The sequence below is a fragment of the Callithrix jacchus genome, chromosome 6 (genome assembly GCF_049354715.1).
Source record: "Callithrix jacchus isolate 240 chromosome 6, calJac240_pri, whole genome shotgun sequence".
NCBI classification, from domain to species: Eukaryota; Metazoa; Chordata; class Mammalia; order Primates; family Cebidae; genus Callithrix; species Callithrix jacchus.
In genome coordinates this window covers 38,677,903-38,702,931 of record NC_133507.1, presented here as the reverse complement: position 1 = coordinate 38,702,931, position 25,029 = coordinate 38,677,903, and the positions used below count along the sequence as shown (strand labels likewise).

At 38.2% G+C, this 25,029-nt stretch overlaps 1 long non-coding RNA gene across 1 annotated transcript in view; it reads right to left on the bottom strand.

Annotated features, from left to right (window-relative positions):
* The window catches only part of LOC108592246 (uncharacterized), a 29,194-nt gene extending 21,108 nt beyond the window's left edge, over positions 1 to 8,086 (bottom strand). The window contains exons 1-3 of the long non-coding RNA XR_001912308.4: positions 6,037 to 8,086; positions 5,541 to 5,601; positions 3,973 to 4,005 (exon numbers count right to left, since the gene is read on the bottom strand). This is a non-coding gene — a long non-coding RNA (uncharacterized LOC108592246). The remainder of the gene's footprint in view (positions 1 to 3,972; positions 4,006 to 5,540; positions 5,602 to 6,036) is intronic.
* Between the last annotated feature and the right edge of the window lie 16,943 nt (positions 8,087 to 25,029).

The window sequence follows — 25,029 nt, the reverse complement described above, 5'->3', positions numbered from 1 at the left end:
TGAATCTATAAAAATTTGAACTTCAGATTTATGATAAGCAGTAAGAAAATATAAAACAAAGGAAAACTTTAAAATTCTGGAATGATTGTATCTTGGTTTCCTTTATGTATTTCAAAATCTCAAATTCTGTCTACCAAAATATTTTTTAAATGAATTTAAATTAAGTAGTTTGCTATATTGGCTTTTTGTGAACCAAAAAAAGAACTTGAAAAGAGAATGAGTTTCAGCTCTATTATTTCATTATTCTGGTCCCTGAATAACATTTACACTCAGCCTGAAATAAATTAAGAACAAATGAAATATGTAGCTTTCAGACTTTTCTAAAGCACTCCTAAACCTAGAAGGCAAAAGTCTTTTTTTGTCCAGAAAATAGCCTAGCACAGTTTACTGTCCCTGAGACTATTATTCATCATAATAATATTTACCAGCATCTTTTGCCTTTAGGAACAAAAAAACTGATTGGAGGGTGGCATGTGTGTTATCATAATACTGATTATTGGGTGAAAAGTGTATTCATGAGCAAATCTGTTGTTGCCTAGCAACTGTTTCTAGGCAGAGTGGCTGGGAGCCAGTTGCTGTCATCTTTCAGGAGCTATCAGTCTATTTCTACATACTTTATATCTGTTTTGGATTATTTGGATTCCTGCTGTAAGGTACAGTTTTTCTTGGTGACCCCTAAGGCAGTACTAAATAGTTTGCTTTTTACCGATTGACACACTAAACGCTTACTTTCTACTCATCTCTGAATGTAAAAAATATACAGCTTTTTTACTGTAATGGAATATAGGTCTGAAGTTGGGTACTTTAGTGTTTCTAAAAACCATTGATGTCCATTATTCTTAGGCCTAAACTAGCGCATTCCTAAGTGGTCTAGGACTGCACCCAGGTTGATACCTACTTCTGAGAGTGTAAGAAGTGGTATGAAACATGCTTCAGAAACTTCTAAGTCATCTTTGATAAATCCATTCCAGGCCTTCTTGTTGTAGTTACTCGTTTCACCACTGATCATGATTTCTTTTCTTGCCCCTGGGCCTTGCAGCAGGATAGAGCTAAGTTAACAGAAGTAAAGCAGTAGATTGTAGAGCAACTAGACGTTATGCCAGAACTTGATGAGGGACAGATGGGCCGCAGTAGTAGAGTTCAAGTCCCTCCAGGGAGAAGAGTGCTCAAAAAAATTGAAGGAGCATACAGTAAGACTGTATCCTAATACTGCTTGAGTACTTCCTGATACTCCTAGGCATTCAGCTCCTCTAATTCTGTCCAAGCTTCTTGTTCACACAGTCACTATATAAGTGTACACTTGTATTCATTCAACCATCCATTCATCCTTTTATCCCCATGGCTGCTGAGAAGTCTCATCCACTCTGCTCGCTCATTTTCATTCAGCTGTCCAGTCTCCCAACTCATTGCTATTTCTCTGCAAGCCCACTTCCTCTGTGCCCTAAGCCTTTTAACAGGGTACTCCATCACATCTTTTAAAATTGAAACCCAAGGACCTTACTTCATTTTCAGTTCCCTCCAACAGAGCCTGTTCTTTGTCCATACCTCATAAGCCAAAGCCAGGAGATAGGTTTTTATCATCTTGAGCTCCCTGTGCTACTTCCAGGCCATTTTATTATTATTTTTTTTATTATTACTATACTTTAAGTTCTTGGGTACATGTGCAGATTTGTTACATAGATATACCCGTGCCATGGTGGTTTGCTGCACCTATCAACCCATTATCGACATTAGGTATTTCTCCCAATGCTATCCCTCCTCTAGCCCCCGACTTCCGACAAGCACCAGTGTGTGATATTCCCCTCCCTGTGTCTATGTGTTCTCATTGTTCAACTCCCACTTATGAGTGAGAACCTCTGGTGTTTGGTTTTCTGTTCTTGTGTTAGTTTGTTGAGAATAATGGTTTCTAGCGTCATTCATATCCCTGCAAAATACATGAACTCATCCTTTTTTATGGCTGCATAGTATTCCACAGCATATATGTGCCACATTTTCTTTAGCCAGTCTATCACTGATGGGCATTTGGGTTGGTTCCAAGTCTTTGCTATTGTGAACAGTGCCACAATAAACATATGCATGCATGTGTCTTTATAGTAGAATTATTTATAATTCTTTGTGTATATACCCAGTAATGGGATTGCTGGGTCAAATGGTATTTCTGGTTCTGGATCCTTGAGGAATAACCACACTGACTACAACAATGGTTGAACTAGTTTATACTCCCACCAACAGTGTAAACGTGTTCCTATTTCTCTACATCCTCTCCAGCATCTGTTGTTTCCTGTCTTTTTAATGATTGCCATTCTAATGGGCATGAGATGGTATCTCATTGTGATTTTGATTTGCATTTATCTAATGACCAGTGATAATGAGCTTTTTTTTCATATGTTTATTGGCTGCATAAATGTCTTCTTGTGGGAAGTATCTGTTCATATCATTCACCCACTTTTGATGGGGTTGTTTTTTTTCTTGTAAATTTATTTGCATTCTCTGTAGATTCTGGATATTAGCCCTTTGTCAGATGGATAGACTGCAAAAATTTTCCCCTATTCTGTAGGTTGCCTGTTCACTCTGATGATAGGGTTTTTTTTTGTTGTTTTTTTATTTGTTTGTTTGTTTTTTGCTGTGCAGAAAATCTTTAGTTTAATTAGATCCCATTTGTCAATTTTGGCTTTTGTTGCCATTGCTTTTGGTGTTTTAGTCATGAAGTCTTTGCCCATGCCTATGTCCTGAGTGGTGTTGCCTAGGTTTTCTTTGAGGATTTTTATGGTTTTAGGTCTTATGTTTAAGTCTTTAATCCATCTTGAGTTAATATTTGTATAAGGTATAAGGAAGGGGTCCAGTTTCTGTTTTCTGCATATGGCTAGCCAGTTTTCCCAATATCATTTGTTTTCATGAGAAGCCTCTCTTCATTCGATAGACAATATAGGACTTAAGAGCATAGTATTTGGATGTAGATCCTTATTTTGGGATGTTCACCTTTCTGAGCCTCAATTTCCATGTCTGAAAAGAAGGATAAGAATATCATTTGGCAAAGTTGTTATGAGGATTAAATTTATCCATTCTTTTCACAAGCCTTTGTGTATTACTATGTATCAGGCACTTTTTAAAGTACTCAACAAAACAAATAATTCCTACTCTCATGAAGCTTGCAGTTTCTGGGAAGAATAAAGTTTCTTTAAAAAAGTAAATACATAAGCACAATGACAAAATCTGATATGAAAGAAAATATAACAAGTGTTTAATTGGAAGTAAATTAAGATGGTGTTGAGCTTGTTGAAAGAAAGGCTTGGTTAGGAGATGACATTTAAAATTACAATAGAAGGATAAGTAGGATTCAGGCAAAGAAGTAAAGGATAGAGGGTATTATAGACATAAGGCAGCCTGGTACTTCCTAGAGAGAAGTACCATTATGATGGGGGAGGTGTTACAGAGTGCCGTCAGAGATGTAGGCTTGGGCAGAATTTGTGTGACCTGAATATGAGGGCTATATTAGTCCATTCTCACACTGATCTGAAGAACTACCTGAGGTTGGGTAATTTACAAATCAAAGAGGTTTAATTGACTTGCATTTCTGCAGAGCTAGGAGGCCTCAGGACACCTACAATCATGGCAGAAGGGGAAGCAAACACATCGTTCTTCACATGGAGCAGCAAGGAGTAGTGCCAACCAAAGAGGCACTTACAAAACCGTCAGATCTCATGAGAACTCACTCACTGTCACTAAAACAGCAGCATGGGGGTAACCATCTCCATGATTCAGTTACCTCCCACAACATGTGGAGATTATGGGAACTACAATTCAAGATGACATTTGGGTGGAGACACAGCCAAACCATATCATTCTACCCATTGCTCCTCCAAAATCTCATGTAGTCACTCACATTCAAAACACAATCATGTCTTCCCAACAGTCCCCCCAAATCTTAACTCATTCTATCATTAACCCAAAAGTGCAAGTCCAAAGTCTTACCTGAAATAAGGAAAACCCCTTTCACCTCTGAGCCTGTAAAATCAAAAGAAGATAGTTCGTTACCTCCTAGTTACTGTGGGGTACAGGCATTGTAGGTGTAAATACACCTATCCAAAATGGGAGAAATTGGCTAAAACAAAGGGGCTACAGACCTCATGCAAGTCTGAAATCCAGTGGATCAGTCAAATCTTAAAGCCCTAAAATGATCTCCTTTGACTCCATGTCTCACATCCAGGTCACCCTGATACAAGACGTGGTTTCCCATGGTCTTGGGAAGCTCAGCCCCTGTAGCTTTGTAGAGTATAACCCCCTCCTGGCTGCTTTCATGGGCTGCTGTTGATTATTGGTAGCTTTTCCAGGTGCACGGTGCAAGCTATCTGTGGATCTACCATTCTGCAGTCTGGAGGACAGTGGTCATCTTTTCACAGCTCCACTATGCAATGCCCCAGTGGAGACTCAGTGTGGGGGCTCCCACCCCACATTTCCCTTCTGCACTGCCCTACCGAGTTTCTCTACAAGGGCTCCATTCCTGCAGCACACTTCTGCCTGGACATCCAGGCATCTTCTGAATCTAGGCAGAGGTTCCCAAACCTGAATTCTTGACTTCTGTGCACCTGCAGGCTCAACACTGTGGAAGTTTCAAAGGCTTGAAGCTTGCACTCATTGAAGCCATGGCCCAAAATGTACCTTGGCCCCTTTTAGCCATGGCTGGGATGTGGGGCACCAAGTCCTGAATCTGCATACAATAGGGAGGCCCTGGACTCAGCGCATGAAACCATTTTTTCCTCCTAGGCTTCCAGACCTTTCATGGGAGGGGCTGCTGTGAAGGTCTTTGACATACTCTGGAGACATTTGCCCCACTGACTTGGGGATTAATATTTGACCCCTCGTTACTTATGCAAATTTCTGCAACAGGCTTAAATTTTTCCCCAGAAAATTGGTTTTTCTTTTCTATCACATTGTCAGGCTGCAAATTTTCCAAACTTTTATCCTCTACTTCCTTTTGAACACTTTGTCACTTAGAAATTTCTTCTGCTAGATACCCTACATCATCTCTCCCACTTTCAAAGTGCCACAGATCTCTAGGGCAGGTGCAAAATGCCACCTGACTCTTTGCTGAAGCATAGCAAGTGTGACTTTTACTCTAATTCTCAGGAAGTTTCTTATCTCCTTCTGAGACCACCTCAGCCTTAACTTCTTTGTCCATATCACTATCAGTATTTTGGTCAAAGCCATTCAGCAAGTCTCTAGGAAGTTCCAAACATTCCCACATCTTCCTGTCTTCTGAGCCTTCCAAGTCTCTGGGAAGCCCCAAACTTTCCCATATTTTCCTGTCTTCTTTGGAGCCCTCCAAACTGTTCCAACCTCTGCCTCTTATACAATTTCAAAGTCACTTACACATTTTTAGGTATTCTTATAGCAGCACCCCACTCTACTGGTACCAGTTTACTACGTTAGTCCCTTCTCACACTGCTGTGAGGAAATACCTGAGACTGGGTAACTTATATGGGAAAAAGGTTTAATTGACTTACAGTTCTGCAGGGCTGGGGAGGCCTCAGAACACTTACAATCATGGTGGAAGGGGAAGCAAACACATTCCTCTTCATATGGTAGCAGCAAGGAGAAGTGCTGAACAAAGAGGGAAAAGCCCCTTGTAAAACCGTAAGATCTTGTGAGAACTCACCCACTATCAAGAGAATAGTCATGGGGGGTCTCTCCCATGACATGTAGGGATTATGGAAAGTACAATGCAAGATCATATTTGGATGAGGACACAGCCAAACCATATCAAAGACCATATTAAGGAGTTTTACTATTATTGAGCAAAGGGGACTTGCTACCCAATGTGCTAGAAGCCGATAACATGACATCTGTTTTTTGAGAAAAGCTTTGTATTGCAAATTGACTCACAAGAGACAGAAGTCAAGTGCAAATCTTTCTCCTTGTGCTGACTTTAAGGCAGTCATTTTATTTAAAAAGATTTAGGGGGAGGATTCTGGGATTAGCAGGTGATTGGTGGAAGGAAAGGTGAGGTCTGGAAAGTCCTCAGGCATGTGCATTTACCTCTTCATGCTAACTCATGGGTCCCATGTGCATATTCAAGGGTGAGTTCATATGAAACATGCAGTGGAAATTCACAGTGATGTCAGCAGGCTCATTCTGTGCAGACTCCAATTGGTCATATTGGTTCCAACTGATATCAGCTGGCTTCATTATCTTACAAGTGGAGGGAATTTTGGTGTTTCAGCAAGTTGTTTCTCATCTGCCATCCTGCAAACTCAAGAATTTCTGTTAGTTACTGGTTTAAGTCTCTGGGGTACAGTTTCATTACTTCCATTTAAATGTAATGAGAAGCAATAATTTTAAGCAAAGGTATAATATCATTTATCTGTTTGAAAGATCTCTGAGGACAGTGCTTGGAACACAATACTTACTTGGTAAATGAAGTTATATTTACATGGGCCTTGCTTTCCAATATTTATGAGGTATAACATACTTGGGTAACAGTTTTGCTCTCTACCCCAAACTCTTGCCACCGCTCTTTAATTAGCTCAGCCAGTGCTCCCACTTCAGAAATCCTTGACATCCACAATTCCAAGGGGCCACTCTTCGGACCTTCTCTGGACCAAAGGCTTCCCTATCTGTGAAATCTTATATGCCAGTAAACTTTTAGGCCTCCAGAGTGGTAAGAAATGAGGATGAAAAGAAAGCCAAGTTGTGAAAGGTTGCTTTGAGACTAACAAAGTGGTACTTTTGATACCAGTGGGCTTGGGGGGGATCCCCAAATGCCGGTAAAACCTTGACTGCAGCCACTGTGCAGGCTCTTGATACCATTGCAAGAATTAATTCAAGGACAAGTCAGAAAATAGTGAAGGTTACAGAGATTAATTGCAAAGGGGAAAAAACACCCTCAATAAAAGGGAGTTCCGGTGTACTCAAGAGTCACTCACAAGGAGGTTTGGGGCTGTTACCTTTATGGATTTCTTTAACCAAGGAGTGGAATATTCATGAAAATTCCTGGAAAAAGGTAGATATTTCTGGGAACTGCAATGCTACCCATTTTTATACTAAATATGGGTGTTCTTGGAACTGTCATGGTACTGAGTGGGGGGCGGTGATTTAGTATGATAATGCGTGTATAGTAAGGTCCTATTTGTGAAACGTAGGTCAAATCCAGTGCCATGTTGGGTCCAGTCAGTCTTAGCCAGCTTGGTCCACATTTTGTTTTTCAGGGTTTTATCAGCCCATAGCCTCTAGTCATGTGAAACGCTGCCTGGAGTTTTTTTAATCTTCCGGAATCACCCTGTATTATTCCTGCCTCACTTTACCCTGTGGGGGGCAACACTGAACTTTATAGTTCCCTAAACACCATGGCACATGCTGTTCCCTGTGCTTGAAATGTCTCCTGTTTTCCAGGATCACCTTCAAGCTCCTAGTCATCCTGTAGATCTAGCTTGGCTCTCATCTCCTCTAGGAAGCCTTCCTTGGCAAAAAAAAGTAGTTAATCACATTACACCTTGTGTATAGCTCTTGGTGTTCTTGTGCCTTACAATAATGTTTATGGTTTTGTCTCCCTGATTTGAACTCTTTGAGAGCAAGAACGTCTATTCTTACTGTGTTCTCAGTGTCTGATGTAAGGAATTTCATCAAGATTTTTGGAGTTTTCAAGTTTCACTAAAAAATAAAATACCCTAATAAAAGTTGGCAAATCAGCTGTAAACTGCTGGCAATTTCCCTATGTAGTAATCCAAACCATGTTACTTTGCTGAAGTTTATTCAGATATCTTTGCTCTAAAACTTGGCACCAAGTTCTAAGAAAATATTCTATTTTTATTCACTTTAATACTTTGATTCAAATATAAAAATAAGTTTAAGAAGAGACAGAAGTCTCATTCCTATTTTTGCTTTTCCATTATTTTTCTCTCTAGTTGCTATAGTTTAATGTTTGTATTCATGTATTCATGTATTTCTCCTGGTATTTCTTTACGCAAATATAAATGTATTATTTTTTTCTCCTTTCTTACATAAAAATAGTCTAGAATATACACTATTTTATTCTTTGCTCTTGTTGTAACATAAAAATTTATTCTGGGCTAGGCATGGTGGCTCACGCCTGTAATCGCAGCACTTTGGGAGGGCGAGGCAGACAGATCACCTGAGGTCAGGAGTTCAAGATCAGCCTGACCAACATGGTGAAACCCCATCTCTACTAAAAACACAAAAATTAGCTGGGCGTGGTGGCACACCCCTGTAATCCCAGCTACTTGGGGGGCTGAGGCAGGAGAATCACTTGAACCCGAGAGTTGGAGGTTGCAGTGAGCTGAGATCGCACCACTGTACTCCAGCCTGGGCAACAAGAGTGAAACTCTATTTAAAAAAAAAAATTATTCTGGAAAGTCTGGGCACAGTGGCTTATACCTGTAACCATCCCAGCACTTCGAAATGGGAGGATTGCTTGAGCCCAGGAGTTCAAGACCAGCCTGAGCAATATAGTGAGACCTCATCTCTACAAAATAATTTTAAAGTTAGCAGGATGTGATAGCCCACATCTGTAGTCCTGGCTACTCAGGAGGCTGACATGGGAGAATCACTTGAGCCCAGGAGGTGGAGGTTGCAGTAAGCAGAGATCGTGTGACAGAGTGAGACCCTATTCTGGAGATGTTTCCAAGTCAGTACTAGATAGAATTATTCCTTTTTCTTTTTTGCAGATGCATAGTTTTCTATTGTATAGATATACTGTGATTTATTCAACCAGTCCCCTACTGCTGGATACTTGTGTTCTAATGTTTTGCTTTATAAACAAAAAAATGACAATTGTTTGTACAACTATCATATTAGCACAGATACTATCTATTTATCTAATATACAGTCATGCAAAAAACTGCATTAAAATGTTTTGGTCAATGATTGACTGCATATACTATGGCCATCACATAAGATCATAATACTATATTTTTTACTGTAACTTTTCTATGTTTAGATACACAAATACTTAGATAGTGTTACAATTGCCTATGGTATTCATTACAGTAACATGTGTTACAGGTTTGTAGCCTAGGAGCAATAGGCTAACCTAACTTTCTTCTAGGTTTGTGTAGGTACACTCTGTGAATTCACACAATGACTAAATCTCCTAATAATACATTTCTCAGAACGTATTCGTAATATCTATGAGAATCCTATAAATAAATCAAAGGTAAATGCATCTGAAATTTTAGTAGATATTTCTAGAAACCCCTTCCTGATGGCTATTTCATTTTTCTTTTTTAAAAGTTTTTATTTAATTATAATTTTATTTTTTAGTTTTCCATAAGTTATTGGGGTACAGGTGGTATTTGGTTACATAAGTCCTTTAGTGGTGATTTGTGAGATTTTGGTGTACTCTTCATTTGAGCAGTATACACAGCACCATATTTGTATTCTTTTATCCCTCACTGCCCTCCCAGTTTTCCTCTAATGTTCCCAAAGTCCATTGTCATTCTTATGCCTTTGTGTCCTGATAGCTTTGGTCCCACATATCAGTAAGAAGACATGATGTTTGGTTTTCCATTCCTGAGTTCCTTCACTTAGAATAATAGTCTCCAATCTCATCCAGGTCACTGCAAATGCTGTTAATTTATTCCTTTTTATGGCTGCATAGTATTCCATCATATATATATATATATACACACACACATACACACACACACACACACACACACACACCACAGTTTCTTTATTCACTCATTGATTGACAGGCATTTGGGTTGGTTCCATGACTTTGCTATTGTGAATTGTGCCACTATAAACATGTGTGCAAGTATCTTTTTCAAATAATGACTTATTTTCCTCTGGGTAGATACCCAGTAGTGAGTAGTTCTACGTTTAGTTCCTTAAGGAATCTCCACACTCTTTTCCATAGAAGCTGTACTAGTTTACATTCACACCAGCAGTGTAGCGGTGTTCCTGTTTACCATATCCAAGCCAACATCTACTGTTTTTTTTATTTTTTATTATGGTCATTCTTGCAGTAGTAAGGTGGTATCACTTTGTGGTTTTGATTTGCATTTCCCTGATTGTTAGTGATGTTGAGCATTTTTTTCATATGTTTGTTGGCCATTTGTGTATCTTCTTTTGAGAATTGTCTATTCATGTCCTTAGCCCACTTATTGATGGGACTGTTTGTTTTTTTCTTAATGATTTGTTTGAGTTTACTGTAGATTCAGGATATTAATCCTTTGTCAGATGTATAGATTGTGAAGATTTTCTCCCACTCCGTGGGTTGTCTGTTTGCTGTTCCTTTTGCCATGTAAAAGTTCATTAGTTTAATTAGGTCCCAGCTATTTATCTTTGTTTTTATTGCATTTTCTTTTGGGTTCTTGGTCATGAAATCTTTGTCTAAGCCAACGTCTGGAAGGGTTTTATGAATGTTGTCTTCCAGAATTTTTAGTTTCAGGTCTAAGTCCTTAATACATCTTGAGTTGATTTTTGTATAAGGTGAGAGATGAGGATCCAGTTTCATTCTCCTACACATGGCTTGCCAAATATCCCAGCACCATTTGTTGAAAAGGGTGTCCTTTCCCCACTTTATGTTTCTGTTTGCTTTGTCAATGATCAGTTAGTTGAATGTGTTTGGGTTTATTTCTGGGTTCTCTATTCTGTTCCATTGATCTATGTGCCCATTTTTATACCAGTACCATTCTGTTTTGGTGACTATGGCCTTTTAGTATAGTTTGAAATCAGGTAGTATGATGCCTCCAGATTTGTTCTTTTTGTTTAGTCTTGCTTTGGCTCTGTGGGCTCCTTTTTGGTTCCACATGAATTGTAGGATTATTTTATCTAATTATGTGAAGGATGATGATGGTATTTTGATGGGGATTGTGTTAAATTTGTTTATTGCTTTTGGCAGTATGGCCATTTTCACAATATTGATTCTACCCGTCCATGAGCATGGGATGTGTTTCCATTTGTTTGTGTTGTCTATGATTTCTATCAGCAGAGTTTTGTAGTTTTCCTTGTAGAGGTCTTTCAATTCCTTGGTTAGGTATATTCCTAGGTATCTTTTTTTTGGAACTATTGCAAAAGGGGTTGAGTTATTGATTTGATTCTCTGCTTGGTCACTGTAGGTGTATAGAAGAGCTACAGATTTGTGTACCTTAATCTTGTATCTGGTAACTGCCGAATTTTTAAATTAGTTCTAGGAGCTTTCTGGAGGAGTCCTTAAGATTTTTGAGTTAAACAATCGTATTATCAGCAAACTGTGCCAGTTTGATTTCCTCTTTACCAATTTGGATGCCTTTTATTTCTTTCTCTTGCCTGATTGCTCTGGCTAGGACTTCCAGTACTATGTTGAGGGAGTGGTGAGAGTGGGCATCCTTGTCTTGTTTCACTTCTCAGAGGGAATGCTTTCAACTTTCCCCATTCACTGTTATGTTGGCTGTGACTCTCATAGATGGCTTTTATTACCTTAAGGTATGTCCCTTGTATGCTGATTTTGCTGAAAGTTTTAATTATAAAGTGATGCTGGATATTGTCAAATTATTTTTCTGCATCTATTAAGATGATCATTTGATTTTTGTTTTCCATTTTGTTTATGTGGTAAATGACAGTTATTGACTCACGTATATTAAACCACCCTGCATCCCTGGTATGAAACCCACTTGATCATGGTGGATTATCTTTTTGACATGCTGTTGGATTCAGTTAGCTAGTATTTTGTTAAGGATTTTAGCATCAATGTTCATCAAGGATATCAGTCTGTAGTTTTCTTTTTTTGTTATGTCCTTTCCTGGTTTTGGTATTAGGGTGATGTTGGCCTCATAAAATGAATTAGGGAGGGTTCTTTCTTTCTTTATCTTGTGGAATAGTGTCAAAAGGATTGGTACCGATTCTTCTTTGAATGTCTGGTAGAATTCTGCTGTGAATCCATCTGGTCCTGGACCTTTTTTGTTGGTAATTTCTTAATTACCACTCCAATCTTGCTGCTTGCTATTGGTCTATTCAGGGTATCTAATTCTTCCTCATTTAAACTAGGAGGATTGTATTTTTCCAGGAATTTATCCATCTCTTCTGGTTTTCTACTTTATGTGTGTAAAGGTGTTCATAGTAGCCTTAAATGATCTTTTGTATTTCAGTAGTGTCAGTTGTAATATCTCCTGTTTTGTTTCTTAGTGAGGTCATTTGGATTTTCTCTCTTCTTTTCTTGGTTAATCTTGCTAATGATCTATCAATTTTATCTTATCATATTTTTTTGAGACAGAGTCTTGCTTTTTTGCCAGGTGCCAGGCTTGAGTGCAGTGGTGCAATCTTGGCTCACTGCAACCTCTGCCTCCAGGTTCAAGCAATTCTTCTGCCTCAGCCTCCCAAGTAGCTGGGACTACAGACGCATGCCACCACCCCAAGCTGATTTTTGTATTTTAGTATAGACAGGGTTTCACCTTTTTTGCCAGGATGGTCTCAATCTCTTGACCTCATGATCCACCTGCCTCAGCCTCCCAAAGTGCTGGGATTACAGGCATAAGCCACCATGTCTGGCCTTATCTTTTTTTTTCTTTTCTAGACACAGAGTTTCACTCTTGTTGCCCAAGCTGGAGTGCAATGGTGCAATGTTGGCTCACTGCAACCTCCGCCTTCTGGGTTCGAGCAATTCTTCTGTCTTGGCCTCCTGAGTAGCTAGGATTACAGGCATGCGCCACCATGCAGGGCTAACTGCATTTTTAGTAGAGATGGGGTTTCACCATGTTGGTCAGGCTGGTCTTGAACTCCCAACCTCAGGTGATCCACATGCCTCAACCCCCCAAAGTGCTGGGATTACAGGCATGAGTCACTGCACTCATTATTTATCTTTTCAAAGAACCAGTTTTAACTTTCATTTTTTTGTTTGTTTGTTTCAATTTCATTTAGTTCTTCTCTCAACTTGGTAATTTCCAATTTCCTTTCTTCTGCTGGGTTTGGGTTTGGTTTGTTCTTGTTTCTCTAGTTCCTTGAGGTGTGACCTTAGAATGTCAGTTTGTGCTCTTTCAGTGTTTTTGATGTAGGTGGTTAGGGCTATGAGCTTTCCTCTTAGCATCACCTTTGATGTATCCTAAGGTCTTGATAGGTTGAGTAATTATTATCATTCAGTTCAAATAATTTTTAGATTTCCATCTTTGGTTTTGACCCACTGTTCACTAAGGAGCAAGTTATTTAATTCCCAGGTATTTGCATCGTTTTGAAGGTTCCTTTTGGAGTTGATTTCCAGTTTTCTTTCACTGTGGCCTGAGAGAGTGCTGGATATAATTTCAGTTTTCTTAAATTTATTGAAGTTTGTTTTATGACCTATCATATGGTCTATCTTGGAGCAGGTTCTATGCACTGTTGAATAGAATGTGTATTCTGTGGTTGTTGGATGAAATGTTCTGTATATATCTGTAAAGTTCATTTGTTCCAAGGTATATTTTAAATCTATTGCTTCTTTGTTGACTTTCTGTCTTGATGGCTGATCTAGTGCTGTCGGTGGAGTATTGAAATACCCCACTATTACTGTGTTGCCATCTGTCTCATTTCTTAGGTCTATTAGTAATTGTTTCATAAATTTGTGAGCACCAGTGTTAGTTGCATATATGTTTAGGACTGTGAAATTTTCCTGTTGAACAAGGCCTTTTACCATTATAGAATGTCCCTCTTTGTCTCTTTTAACTGCTGTTGCTTTAAAATTTGTTTTGTCTGATATAAGAATAGCTACCTCTGCTTACGTTTGGTGTCCATTTGCATGAAATGCTTTCTTCCACTCCATTACTTTTTCTAAATGTGTGGCCAAAGTTTCCAGAATTTTTTATTGTATTTTCTTTAAGCTATCTATTTCTTGGAATATTTCTCTTTTCACTTCTTGTATCAGTTTTTGGATTGCCTTGCATTGGGCTTTGCCCTTCTCTGGTCCCTCCCTGATTAGCTTAACTAACCTCCTGAATTCTTTTTCAGGTAAATCAGGGTTTTCTTATTTGTTTGGGTCCATTGCTGGTAAACTAGTGTGATTTCTAGGGGGTATTGAAGAACCTTGTTTTGTCCTATTACTAGGGTTGGTTTTCTGGTTCCTTCTCATTTGGGTAGGCTCTGTCAGAGGAAAGGTCTAGGGTTGAAGGCTGTTGTTCAGATTCTTTTGTCCCACAGGTTGTTCCCTTGATGTAGTACTCTCCCTGTTTTTCTGTGGATATGGCATCCTGTGAGCTGAGCTGCAGTGATTGTTGTCTCTCTTCTGAGTCTAGCCACCCAGAGATTCTGCCCGGCTCTGGGCTGGTACTAAAGGTTGTCTTCAGAGTCCCATGATGTGAACCATCTATGGGTCTCTCAGCCATGGATACCAGCACCTGTTCCGGTGGAGGTGGCAGAGGTTGCAATGAACCATGAGGGTTCTTAGCTTTGGTGGCTTAATACTCTATTTTTGTGCTGCTTGGCTTCTTTCCAGGAGGGGGTGCTTTCCAGAAAGCATCAGCTATAGCAGTAGAGAGAGGGATCAGTGGTGGTTGGGGCCCTAGAATTCTCAAGATTATATGCCTTTTGTCTTCTGCTACCAGGGTGGATAGGGAAGGACCATCAGGTGGGGGTAGGGCTAGGTGTGTCTGAGCTTAGACTCTCCTCAGGTGGGTCTGGCTGTGCCTGCTGTGGGGGCTGGGGGGTGAGATTCTCAGGTCACTGGAGTTGTGTACCTAGGAGGATTATGGCTGCCTTTGTTGAATCATGCAGGTTATAAGGGAAGTGGGGAAAGCTGACAGTCGCAGGCCTTACCCAGCTCCCACGCAAACTGAAGGTCTCACTCCCACTGTGCCTCCCCTGACCCCGTGACAGGCCCCAGTCTGTTTCCAGGCAGAGAGCATGAGAGGCTTAAAACCTTTCCCTGGGCTACCCACCTCTCAGCTGGAAAAGAAAAAGGCTTGACTCTTCCCACCTGTGGAGTCTGCACACAGGATTTGAGTTCTGGCCAGGAGGCTTCTCACCCCATTCAAATTGTTACAAAGCTCAGCTAGAGAATTCCTTCTCCCTGTGGAGTTTTACCCCCTGCTCCTCTGGTCACCTTCACGATGGATCCCTGTGGTGCCAGGCAGGAATGGCCTGCTAGGGAATGCAGCAAGCTCCCTGGGCCTTTCTGCTGCTTCCTCTACCACCGTATTTCACTTGGCTCTCTAAATCACTCAGCTCCAGGTAAAGTCAGAAATTTCTTCCACAAACAGACCTTCAGCTTCTCCAGTGGGGATGTGTGTTTGGGAGAGGAGAGTCTCCCTTTCCCAGTTCTGCAGTTGGGGCACTTACAGTATTTTTGGTGTAATACTGCAAAAGTGTGGGTCCTGCAGGAGCAGTCCACTTCCTTCAGAGTGTCTTTGGGTCCTCTTGGGATTACTGGTTTGTTTTTGTAGTCAATCTGGAGCTGAAATTCAAATGCGAGCTTCTGCAAGCTGCTCTGTCCACAGCTGCAATCTAGTCCTGCTTTCCATCCGCCATGATCTCCTGCTTTTGTTGTTGTTTTCATTATTCCATTTTTCTACTCCTACCAGCAATGTTTGAAAGTGTCTGTTTCCCCATAGCCTATCCAATAATGTGCTATAGGAGTTCTGGATTTTGCCAATGGATAGTTGAGGAATTCTGTCTCAGTGTACTATTAATTAGCACTTTTATTGGTGAAGTTTAGCATCATCTCGTTTTTTAGTAGCTATTTGTATTTTTTTTTCTGTGAACTATTCATTCATATCCTTTGCTCACTTATCTATAAAGTTGGCCTTTTCATTCTAGATGTTTTTATATGTGAGAATACATATAAGCACTCAGTTTAGGCTATGAATTGCAAATGTCTTTTCTATTTGTCATTTATGTTTTGATTTTGCTAATTGGATATTTTCGACATACATAAATGTTTGGTTTATATGTGTTTACATTTGACTATTATGCTATTCTGATTTTTTTTTTTAATTTTAAGTTCCAGGATACATGTGCAGGAAGTGCAGGTTTGTTGTATAGGTAAACGTGTGCTATGGTGGTTTGCTGCACCTATCAACCCATCACCTAGGTATTAGCCCTGCGTGCATTAGCTATTTATCCTGATGCTCTCCCTTCCCCCATCCTCCATGACAGGCACCAGTGTGTGTTCTCCTCCCTGTATCCATGTGTTTTCATTGTTCAGCTTCCACTTGTGAGAACATGCAGTGTTTGGTTTTCTGCTCCTGTGTTAGTTTGCTAAGGATAATGGGTTCCAACTCCGTCCATGTTCCTACAAAGGGCATGATCTAGTTTGGTTTCTATGGCTGCAGTATTCCATGGTGTATATGTACCACATTATCTTTATCCAGTCTATCATTGTTGGTCATTTGGGTTGATCCCATGTCTTTGTTATTGTGAATAGTGCTGCAATGAACAAACCAAGCAACTACCCAGATTTTGATTGATAGTTAAAAAGGTCTTGGCCAGGCCAGGCACAGTGGCTGGCACCTGTAATCCCAGGACTTTGGGAGGCTCAGGCAGGCAGATCACTTGAGACCAGGAGTTCAAAACCAGCCTGTCCAACATGGTGAAACCCTGTCTCTACTAAAAATATAAAGATAAGCCAGGCATGGTGGCGGGTGCCTGAGGCAAAAGAATTGCTTGAATCCAGGAAGTGGAGGTTGCAGTGAGTTGGGATTACCTCACTGCACTCCAAAGTGAGACAATGTCTCAATTTAAAAAGAAAGAAAGAAAGGTCTTGGCTAGGCTCCATGGCTCTTCCCTCTAATTCCAGTGCTTTGAGAGGCTGAGGTGGGAGGATTGCTTGAGCCAGGCATTTGAGACCAGTCTGGGAAACAGAACAAGGCTCCATCACTGCAAAAAATTTAAAAATATTTTTAATTAAGGAAGAAAGGTCTTCCCATGATTCTAATATCATCTGTGTTGCTTTCTAATTTTTTTTCTTTGAGAGGGTGTCTCACTCTATCACCAGCCTGGAGTGCAGTGGTGCATTCTCAGTTCATTGCAACCTCCAACTCCCCAGTTCAAGTGATTCTCCTGCCTCAGCCTCCTGAGTAGCTGGGATTACAGGCACGTGCCACCATGCCCAGTTAATTTTTGTATTTTTAGTAGAAACAGTATTTCACCATCTTGGCCAGGATGGTCTTGATCTCCTGACCTCGTGATCTGCCTGCCTCGGCCTCCCAGAGTGCTGGAATTACAGGCATGAACCACTGCGCCCAGCCGTTTTCTAATACTTTAATCATTTCATATTTTTACATTCAAATTGTTGCTCCATTTGGGCTTATTTCTGTATCCCCATAACATTGTATGAGTGCAGATCTGGCTTTCTTTTCTTTCAACTTGCCACTCCATTTTTCCAGCACTCTTCATTTCTTTAAAAGTCCATCTTAACCTTGCTTTGGCATGCAGTCTTCATTGTACACTAAATCCCCATACGCATTCCAGTCTTTCTCCGGACTTTCTGCTCTGTTTCATTAGTTTGTCTTTTCATAAGCCAATCCTACACTCTTAATTATTGATGCATTATAGTATGTTTAAACCCCTAATAAGAATAGTACTCTTATTGCTTTTTTTTTTTTTTATCAGTATTTACCAGACTATTCTTTGTTCACTTTTTCCCCACAGGAATTTTATAATTGGTTTGTCTAGTTCGAGGAAAACAAAATCTGTATTTTTTGTTATTGTTCGTTAGCAACTTGTAAATGTAATACAACTGCTTTATGATAATGAGTCTGTCTGTCAAAGAACACAGTCTTTACATTTGTCTAAGTTAACTTTTGTATCCTTTTTATTAGAAACTTTCTTCTCTAGGTTCTGAATATTTCTTAATTATTAATACTTTGTCATTTGTTGTTATTCATATGGGATTTACTTGCCCATTATTTATAAGTCATTATTTACAGATATGAAGACTCTTAATTTCTGTATATTAATAATTTTATATCTTGCTACTTTGCTGAATTTTCTTATAATCATTTTCATTTGGTATCTGTTGGATTTTTCAGGTGTGCAATCATGACATCTGAAAATATAGAATTATATTTTTCCCCCAACTTTTATGCCTCTACTTTTCTATTGGAGATATAGGCAATCAATTCGAGAATGTTAACAAGTAGTGGTGATTGTGGGCATCTTTGTCTAGTTTAGGAAGAATATCTTCAGTATTTCTCCACTAGGAAATGGGCTAGCCTTAGAGTTAAAATAAAATATGAGTGCTTTTTAAAAAATCAAGCACTTCTTTTCTGTCATCAATCTGGGACTTATCTCAACATAGTAATACTTTTTTTTCCAGATTAATAGGATGTTGGATCAGCACCATTTTAAAAATAATCTATCTTATCTCCTTTGTACTGAAATATCATTTTTGTTATATATTAAATATCTATTTCTGAGCGCTCTATTCTATTCTTCTGACTTATCTTTTTTTAAGCCAAAACCAAGGCTAGCCCATTTCCTAGCCTTCTCCACTAGGAAATGGGCTAGGCTTAGAGTTAAATTAAAATATGAGTGCTTTTTAAAAAATCAAGAATAGTTTTTATTTTTATTAAATTCCTTTTAGCAACTATAATTGTAAGCATAATTTTTCTCCATAAATTTATTAATATGGTAAATTACATTAATATATTTTGTATTTCTGAGTTATTTTTGCATTCTTACACAAGTGTTGAGAAGGAATCTCACTTGATTATGGTATATTATTCTCTTAATGTGCTACTTTGTTAATATTTTAAGTCTTCTGAATTGATATTCATAACTAAAGTCAATAATTCCTTTTTGCAATCTATCAGGCTTTAATATCAATGTTATAACTTATAGTCTGGAAGTTTTTATTTTTCTAAAATCTGGGACAGTTCAAATAGTAATACCTACTCTCTAAAGATTCCTCTGTGAGACTAGATGGTACATTTGGAGTTGAGGGGATATTTGCAACATATATAAGCAAAATTAAGCTAATTTGCAACCTCTTTTTTAGGATTTTCCTCAATTCCAACACAAAATTTCAGTATTATCTTATGGTGTTTGACCTTGATATTTTAAAATATGCTTATGCTTCTACAATCGATTAATTTCTATAGTGATTGAGCACGATGGAATTTCTAAGTCTACTGGGGTGAGTTTTGAATGATTTCATTTTCCTGGAAAAATCATTCGTTTCGTCATCCAAATTTTCAAATTTATTTGCACAGAGTTGTGCAAAGCAGCTTCGTAATTCCTTTTGTTCCTGTTATTCTTTTCGTCTTCTCATTTCTTTTTTTTTTTCTAACCATTTGCTGTATTTTAGTTTGGAAAGTAAATTTATGTGTCTTATTTTCAGTGTATTTCTATCTGTTTCTCCTTGTATATTTTATAGCTTTGACTTCTTGCAAGTAATTGCTAAGTTGTTTGGTATATAGATATTCATAACTTATCTTCCTTGTGAGTTCTCATACTTGGCATTTTTAAAAAAGTCTTACGAATGGCTTTTGGGTTTGAGTTCTGTATTTATGATATTAAAATCACTGCCTATGCTTTCTTGTGGTTCATATTTGTTCATACTGTTATTTTTTATCTTAACTGAATTGCATTGTCTTAGAAGTATCTCTTGTATACAACACAGGGCTACATTTTACTTTATGATAGAAGTATATGACTTATTTCATGCACACAAACTCCAAAGGTCACATCTAACTATGTTCCACTGGTCAAAGCAAGTTACCTGGCAGTCTAGACTGAAAGAGTAGAAATAACCTTTACTCCTAGGGAGAAGTTACACAATATTGTGCCCATTTGGGTGGGGAATGGATATACTCCAGGCTGTGAGATGGCATGCCTGTGTAAGAGCTAACTGGGGAGTGTAGAAGATATCTGTGTCTGGAGGCAGCTCTCCTACCTGACCAAACTATGTAGCAGGGAGACACTCTCGCTACTTTTCTAAGGCTTACTTAAGAACCATACATGCACTGGAAGGGAAAGCCAGCATTTCAACTTGTGCTCCTCAGAGTACATTGATGGCTATTCAGTGTTAACTGCAAAAGCAGGGACAGCCAACATAGAGGGGACATTTTCCCAGTCACGGAAGGGGACATTTTCTCTCCTCTCTGCCTCTCTTTTGCCCCAATTACGGAAGAGCTACAAAGAGTATAGGAGGTATCTGGGAACCAGACCCTTGCCCTTCCTTCTCACTCTAAGCTGACATAACTACAGCTTTTGCATAAGTTAAGGGAGGGTAGGAGAAGAGCTAACAATCAGAATAATGTATTTCTAATGGTTGAAAATCATTAAAGGAGTCTCTCCACAGGAAGAAAGAATTTAATAAAGTACAGACATGAAAAAGAAAATAGAAAGCAGAGGTAGTAGATGAAAGAAAGAAGGGGGGCATAATTAATATAATATAATGAATACGGTAACTAATAGATTAGAATACAAGAGCGAAAGGTCCTAGAGGAAGTTGGATGGGCCGGGATCAATACAGCCAGGACTTGAACAGGAGGAAACAAATTTCATCTTCTAAGACTGGAGGAAAAGGTATTAAGAACTGATATGTACACAGGTGATTGTGCAAACAGGAGTCTGGAAAGCTGATAACTTCAATTTTTTTAATGAAGTAGGAAGTAAGAATATCTGCTGAGAAAGAGAGCAGCTTGAACATTGATGAGGTTTAGAATGGTCATTGGAATACGAAGGGTGAAATTAACCTAAACGGAATAGATTAAACATACTTTTCTCTGTATTTTTATAGCTAGCAACAAGCTATAAAAGAGGGAAAAAGCTATACATGAGGAAAACAATTTTAAAGGACCAGCTGGAAAAAAATAAAATGATATATAAGGACATCAAATAGTAAATTTTTAGATATATTTACTGTCATAAAAACATGAATGACCCCCAAATTAAGTAAATATAATAAAATTCCAATTTAAATTTGTGTAGGGTTTGGAAGGAACTGGATAAAGTGACCTTAAAGGCTACATGGAATAATTAACGCAAAAAAGAAAACTGTTGAGGAAGGACTTGCCTCACCAGATTGGAGCATATCATGACCTCCTTACTGGCTTTGGTTTTGGCTTAAAAAAAGATAAGTCAGAAGAATAGAATAGAGAGCTCAGAAATAGATATTTGATATATAACAAAAATGATATTTCAGTACAAAGGAGATAAGATAGATTATTTTTAAAATGGTGCTGATCCAACATCCTATTAATCTGGAAAAAAAAGTATTACTATATTGAGATAAGTCCAGATTGATGACAGAAAAGAAAAAAGAAATAATAGATTTTTAAAATATACAGACATACACAAACATTCTTCAAGTTGTTAATTAACCAAGATAGGACCTAATAGGACCTAGAAGTTATAAAGGACAAGACACACATAATTTCAAAATCAAAATGATTAAATTTAAATAAAAAGGAAATGTTATGCTTTAATGACTTTTAAAAAGGGAATGATAAATTAGGGGAAATTATTTATTTGAAACACATGATAGAGAAGATTTGGACTATACAACAGTGCTTACAAATGGTTAAAACATAAATAAGCAAAAAGAAACAATGGGCAAATGAGATTTGCAGAAGAGGAAATCCAATGGCCAATAAACATGAAACCATGCTCAACCTTGCTGGGAGTTAGGGACATGCAAATAAAATAACACCAGTATATCATGTTATAGCCATTAGATTAGCAAAAATTGACACTGAAAATTGCTGCTGAAGAGATTTCAGGAGAAGAGTACTCTCATATATGTGGAAATGTTCATTGTTTCAGTCTTTTAGAGATCTGGTATTATCCATTGTAATTAAAAATACATTTACCTATCGCATCATAGAAATCTATCCCATAGAAATAAAATCACTACTAGGTAGGGTATACACAGTTATGTTTATTGCATCATTGTTTGTATTAATGGAAGACTGGAGACAGAGTGAGCGCCCCTCAGTAGACAAATGGCTCAATGTACTCTATTATGGCACACTGATATCATTAGTATCATTAAAAAATCAATTAAAGAAATCAATTTGGTTCTTAGTAAGGACTTCCCCTGATCGGCCCTCTTTTCATACTCACCACAACCTTAAGTGGTAGGTGGTAATAATTTTACAGAGTAGGAAACTGAAGCACAGAGAGTTTTTAAAAACATACCCAAGGCCTCACAGGACCTCATTCAAAATCACTCTATTTTCTCTTTATGCCAGTTGACTTGGAGAGATTTTGAAATATATCGTTCATAAATATGAAAACCTTAATATAGAAAAGTATATGAAATATCACATTATTATAAAACAAATGACTCCCTAAACTTGTGTACACACACACACACACACACACACACACATTCTTACACACACACACACACATCACAGGATGCTATATATCTAGAATAGGTTTGTACTCCAGAAAAGAAGGTTAAATATTACGTTGTTAACATTTTTACTTATGGAAGAACTACATTTACTATTTGTGATAAAAAAAATTATGGATATAATTTCATAAAGCTATGTATAAAGGAATGACCACTTTTCATGATTATCTGATAGGGGGATGGATTCTATGTGATTTTTATTTTTACCTTTGTTTTAAATTTCTTAATTGTATTTTTTAATTAGCATGCATATTTTAGGGAAGGGGAGACTATATCCATGGTGGGAAAAATTTACATTCATGGGGACAGAAAAATGATAAATTTATAAATTCAAGACTATGTCTCCCATGTCTCTAGAACTTAAAAGAAATTAATGCTAACAAGAAAAGGTTTAGTTATTACACATAATACTTAAAATGTAAGGCTCCAAACATCAGGTCTTGAAAGCAGCGATTTTCAGCAGAAGGAAAATTTGATCTACATTTTAGTATATGCAGACCTCTCAAACAAGCAGTTTCATTTAAAAAATTGGTAGCATATTTCTCACATTAACAAATTTGAAGTAAATTTAACAGTGTGTTCCACCTACTGAATAGGAAAAGGTAAGAATTTATATATAGATTCTATGTAAATATTTATATACTTTAAAGGAATTTTACCATAAACAAGCTGTACTTACATTACTTTTAATGATATTGATTAAATTGTAAATTCCTGAGGGGATTCACAGAATCATGTTATCATTTAAGAAGTTTTTTTCTTTTTTGATTCTATTATCTCTGGCTATCATCACCTTGGCATTATGCAGACCCTGTGGTGGGGAGAAAGAGTGGACCCAGGTCCCAAAGTTCTCCCTGAATGGCAGAGCATGCATAAGAGGCAGATCTAAGGTTCTGAGGCAGAGCAGATATGATCACAGGGCAGAAGCCTCACAAAAGCAGGGGAAATGTCCCTATTTGAAGTCGGGAGTGGGCACAAGAATTTCTGTTGCTATTCATTTTGGAGGGAAGACTGCTGGAGAAGGGCTATCCTCGGGGTGGGGGTCCAGGATTCTGGTAGGGTCTGGAGGTGAAGAGACTTCGGAGACAAGATTAGGATGTAGGAAGTTGATTAGCAAGGGATTAGAATTCCAAAGGCTGCAATGGAAGGGGCTCTGATGCAGGATAGTGGGAGTTAACAAAGCTGAGAAAATAGAGAAGGGCTTAGGGAGCCAGACAAGGTAGGAGGTCTGACCTGGGATTAGGTACTTGCCTTTCTCTCTGTAAAGGAAGGTTATGATTAGCAGTGCCTGGCCTCCACCAAACTGGGTACAAATTATATTGATCCTATAACTGCCTAAGGATCCCAGGCACTTGGACTCCAGTATTTGTTATATGGGCATGGTGACACTGATGGAGTGGAAGGGCAAAGTCTCCCAGGAGGCTCACGGGAGTTCCGGGTTGATGAGTACTGTTGTGCTGAGCCTTTGTATTCTCACTGTCCATATAAATCACTTGCAATGATTATTTTTGTGAATATAAAAATATACTCTGTTTATGAGTTAAACTCTGTAGATTCAATTTCTGGGGATTTTTGGTTTTCTTCCCTGAATTCAGGACATGCCCTAGTTCTCTTAGGATGTGGGCTGCTAAAGTGTCGTAGTTCTGTCATACTTGGCTGTGAGTGAGACTCATTTCTTTGAGCTCCCTTTGTTTCGTGAAGCTCAGGGTTCCAAATTCTCTCGTCCCTAAGGTCCTTGGCAGATGACTGCTTCATAACCACATTATTCTAGCCAACACGATGTGAACTAACAGAGCTTGCCAGTAGCTCTGTGATCTCTTAGAGATCACTTTAAGAAAAAGGCTGAATTCATTGACTCACAAAATCAGTCTTTTGGCATACATGGAAGCCAGCGAAGAAAGTATGTGAAAAGAAAAGTTGCAACAATCCGTTGTTAAGAGCCATTGTTGGCCCCTTCTAAATTTCTGTTCTTTTAATTTTTGAAACTGCTGTCTTTGTATCTGAAAACATTAAGCTATTATGAACTAGAATTTGCCAATGCCAAATTGGAAGCAATCTTAAGAGTTTAAAATGCTGTTGCCAATAAAACGTTATCAAACACTTTCTTTTAGTATTTCAGTGTAGAGTTGAAACATTTCTTTAGATCCAGGCAGGGGAGGTTCATTTTTGAAGATATAAGTTATCAGCATTTTAAGAGGGACAATCAGGACCTAGTTGAGGTTTTCATGGATCTAGTTTTGATGTGACTTTGAACCTCAGGTTATTTTATCTTTTCTATTTCTTAAATTAAGTTGCTTTTCAAACAACTATATTTTTAATGGTCTCAGAGTAGGTTAATAACGTGGTCATTTTATGAACTGCTAATGGACATTGTTCTAGTATCCTAATTTTCCTACCTGTCTGGATGTCCTAGGCTTAGAATAATATTTTCTTTTTTTAACTATGGTCATAGTTATATTCGTCCATGTTTCTCTTTAGTGATCCCCTCCATCAAAACCCCAAACCCAAATATTAGTCTCTTGGCCTTTTGTTTATAGTTCTTATAAAAATTACATAGTATATCTGTGCTTAAAGGGTACACTTTAAAATTTATTTTCTCCCATGGGGTTTATAAAACATGACTAAATGAAACTCATATTTTAGCTCACAGAATGGGAAACAAATTGGAATTTGGGGATATACTTCTTTCTCGTTTAATGAAAATATGACTAGACTTGACCTATGCTGATTCAGGAAAGTGATGGTAAGGCAAAATGTTTTAGGTAATT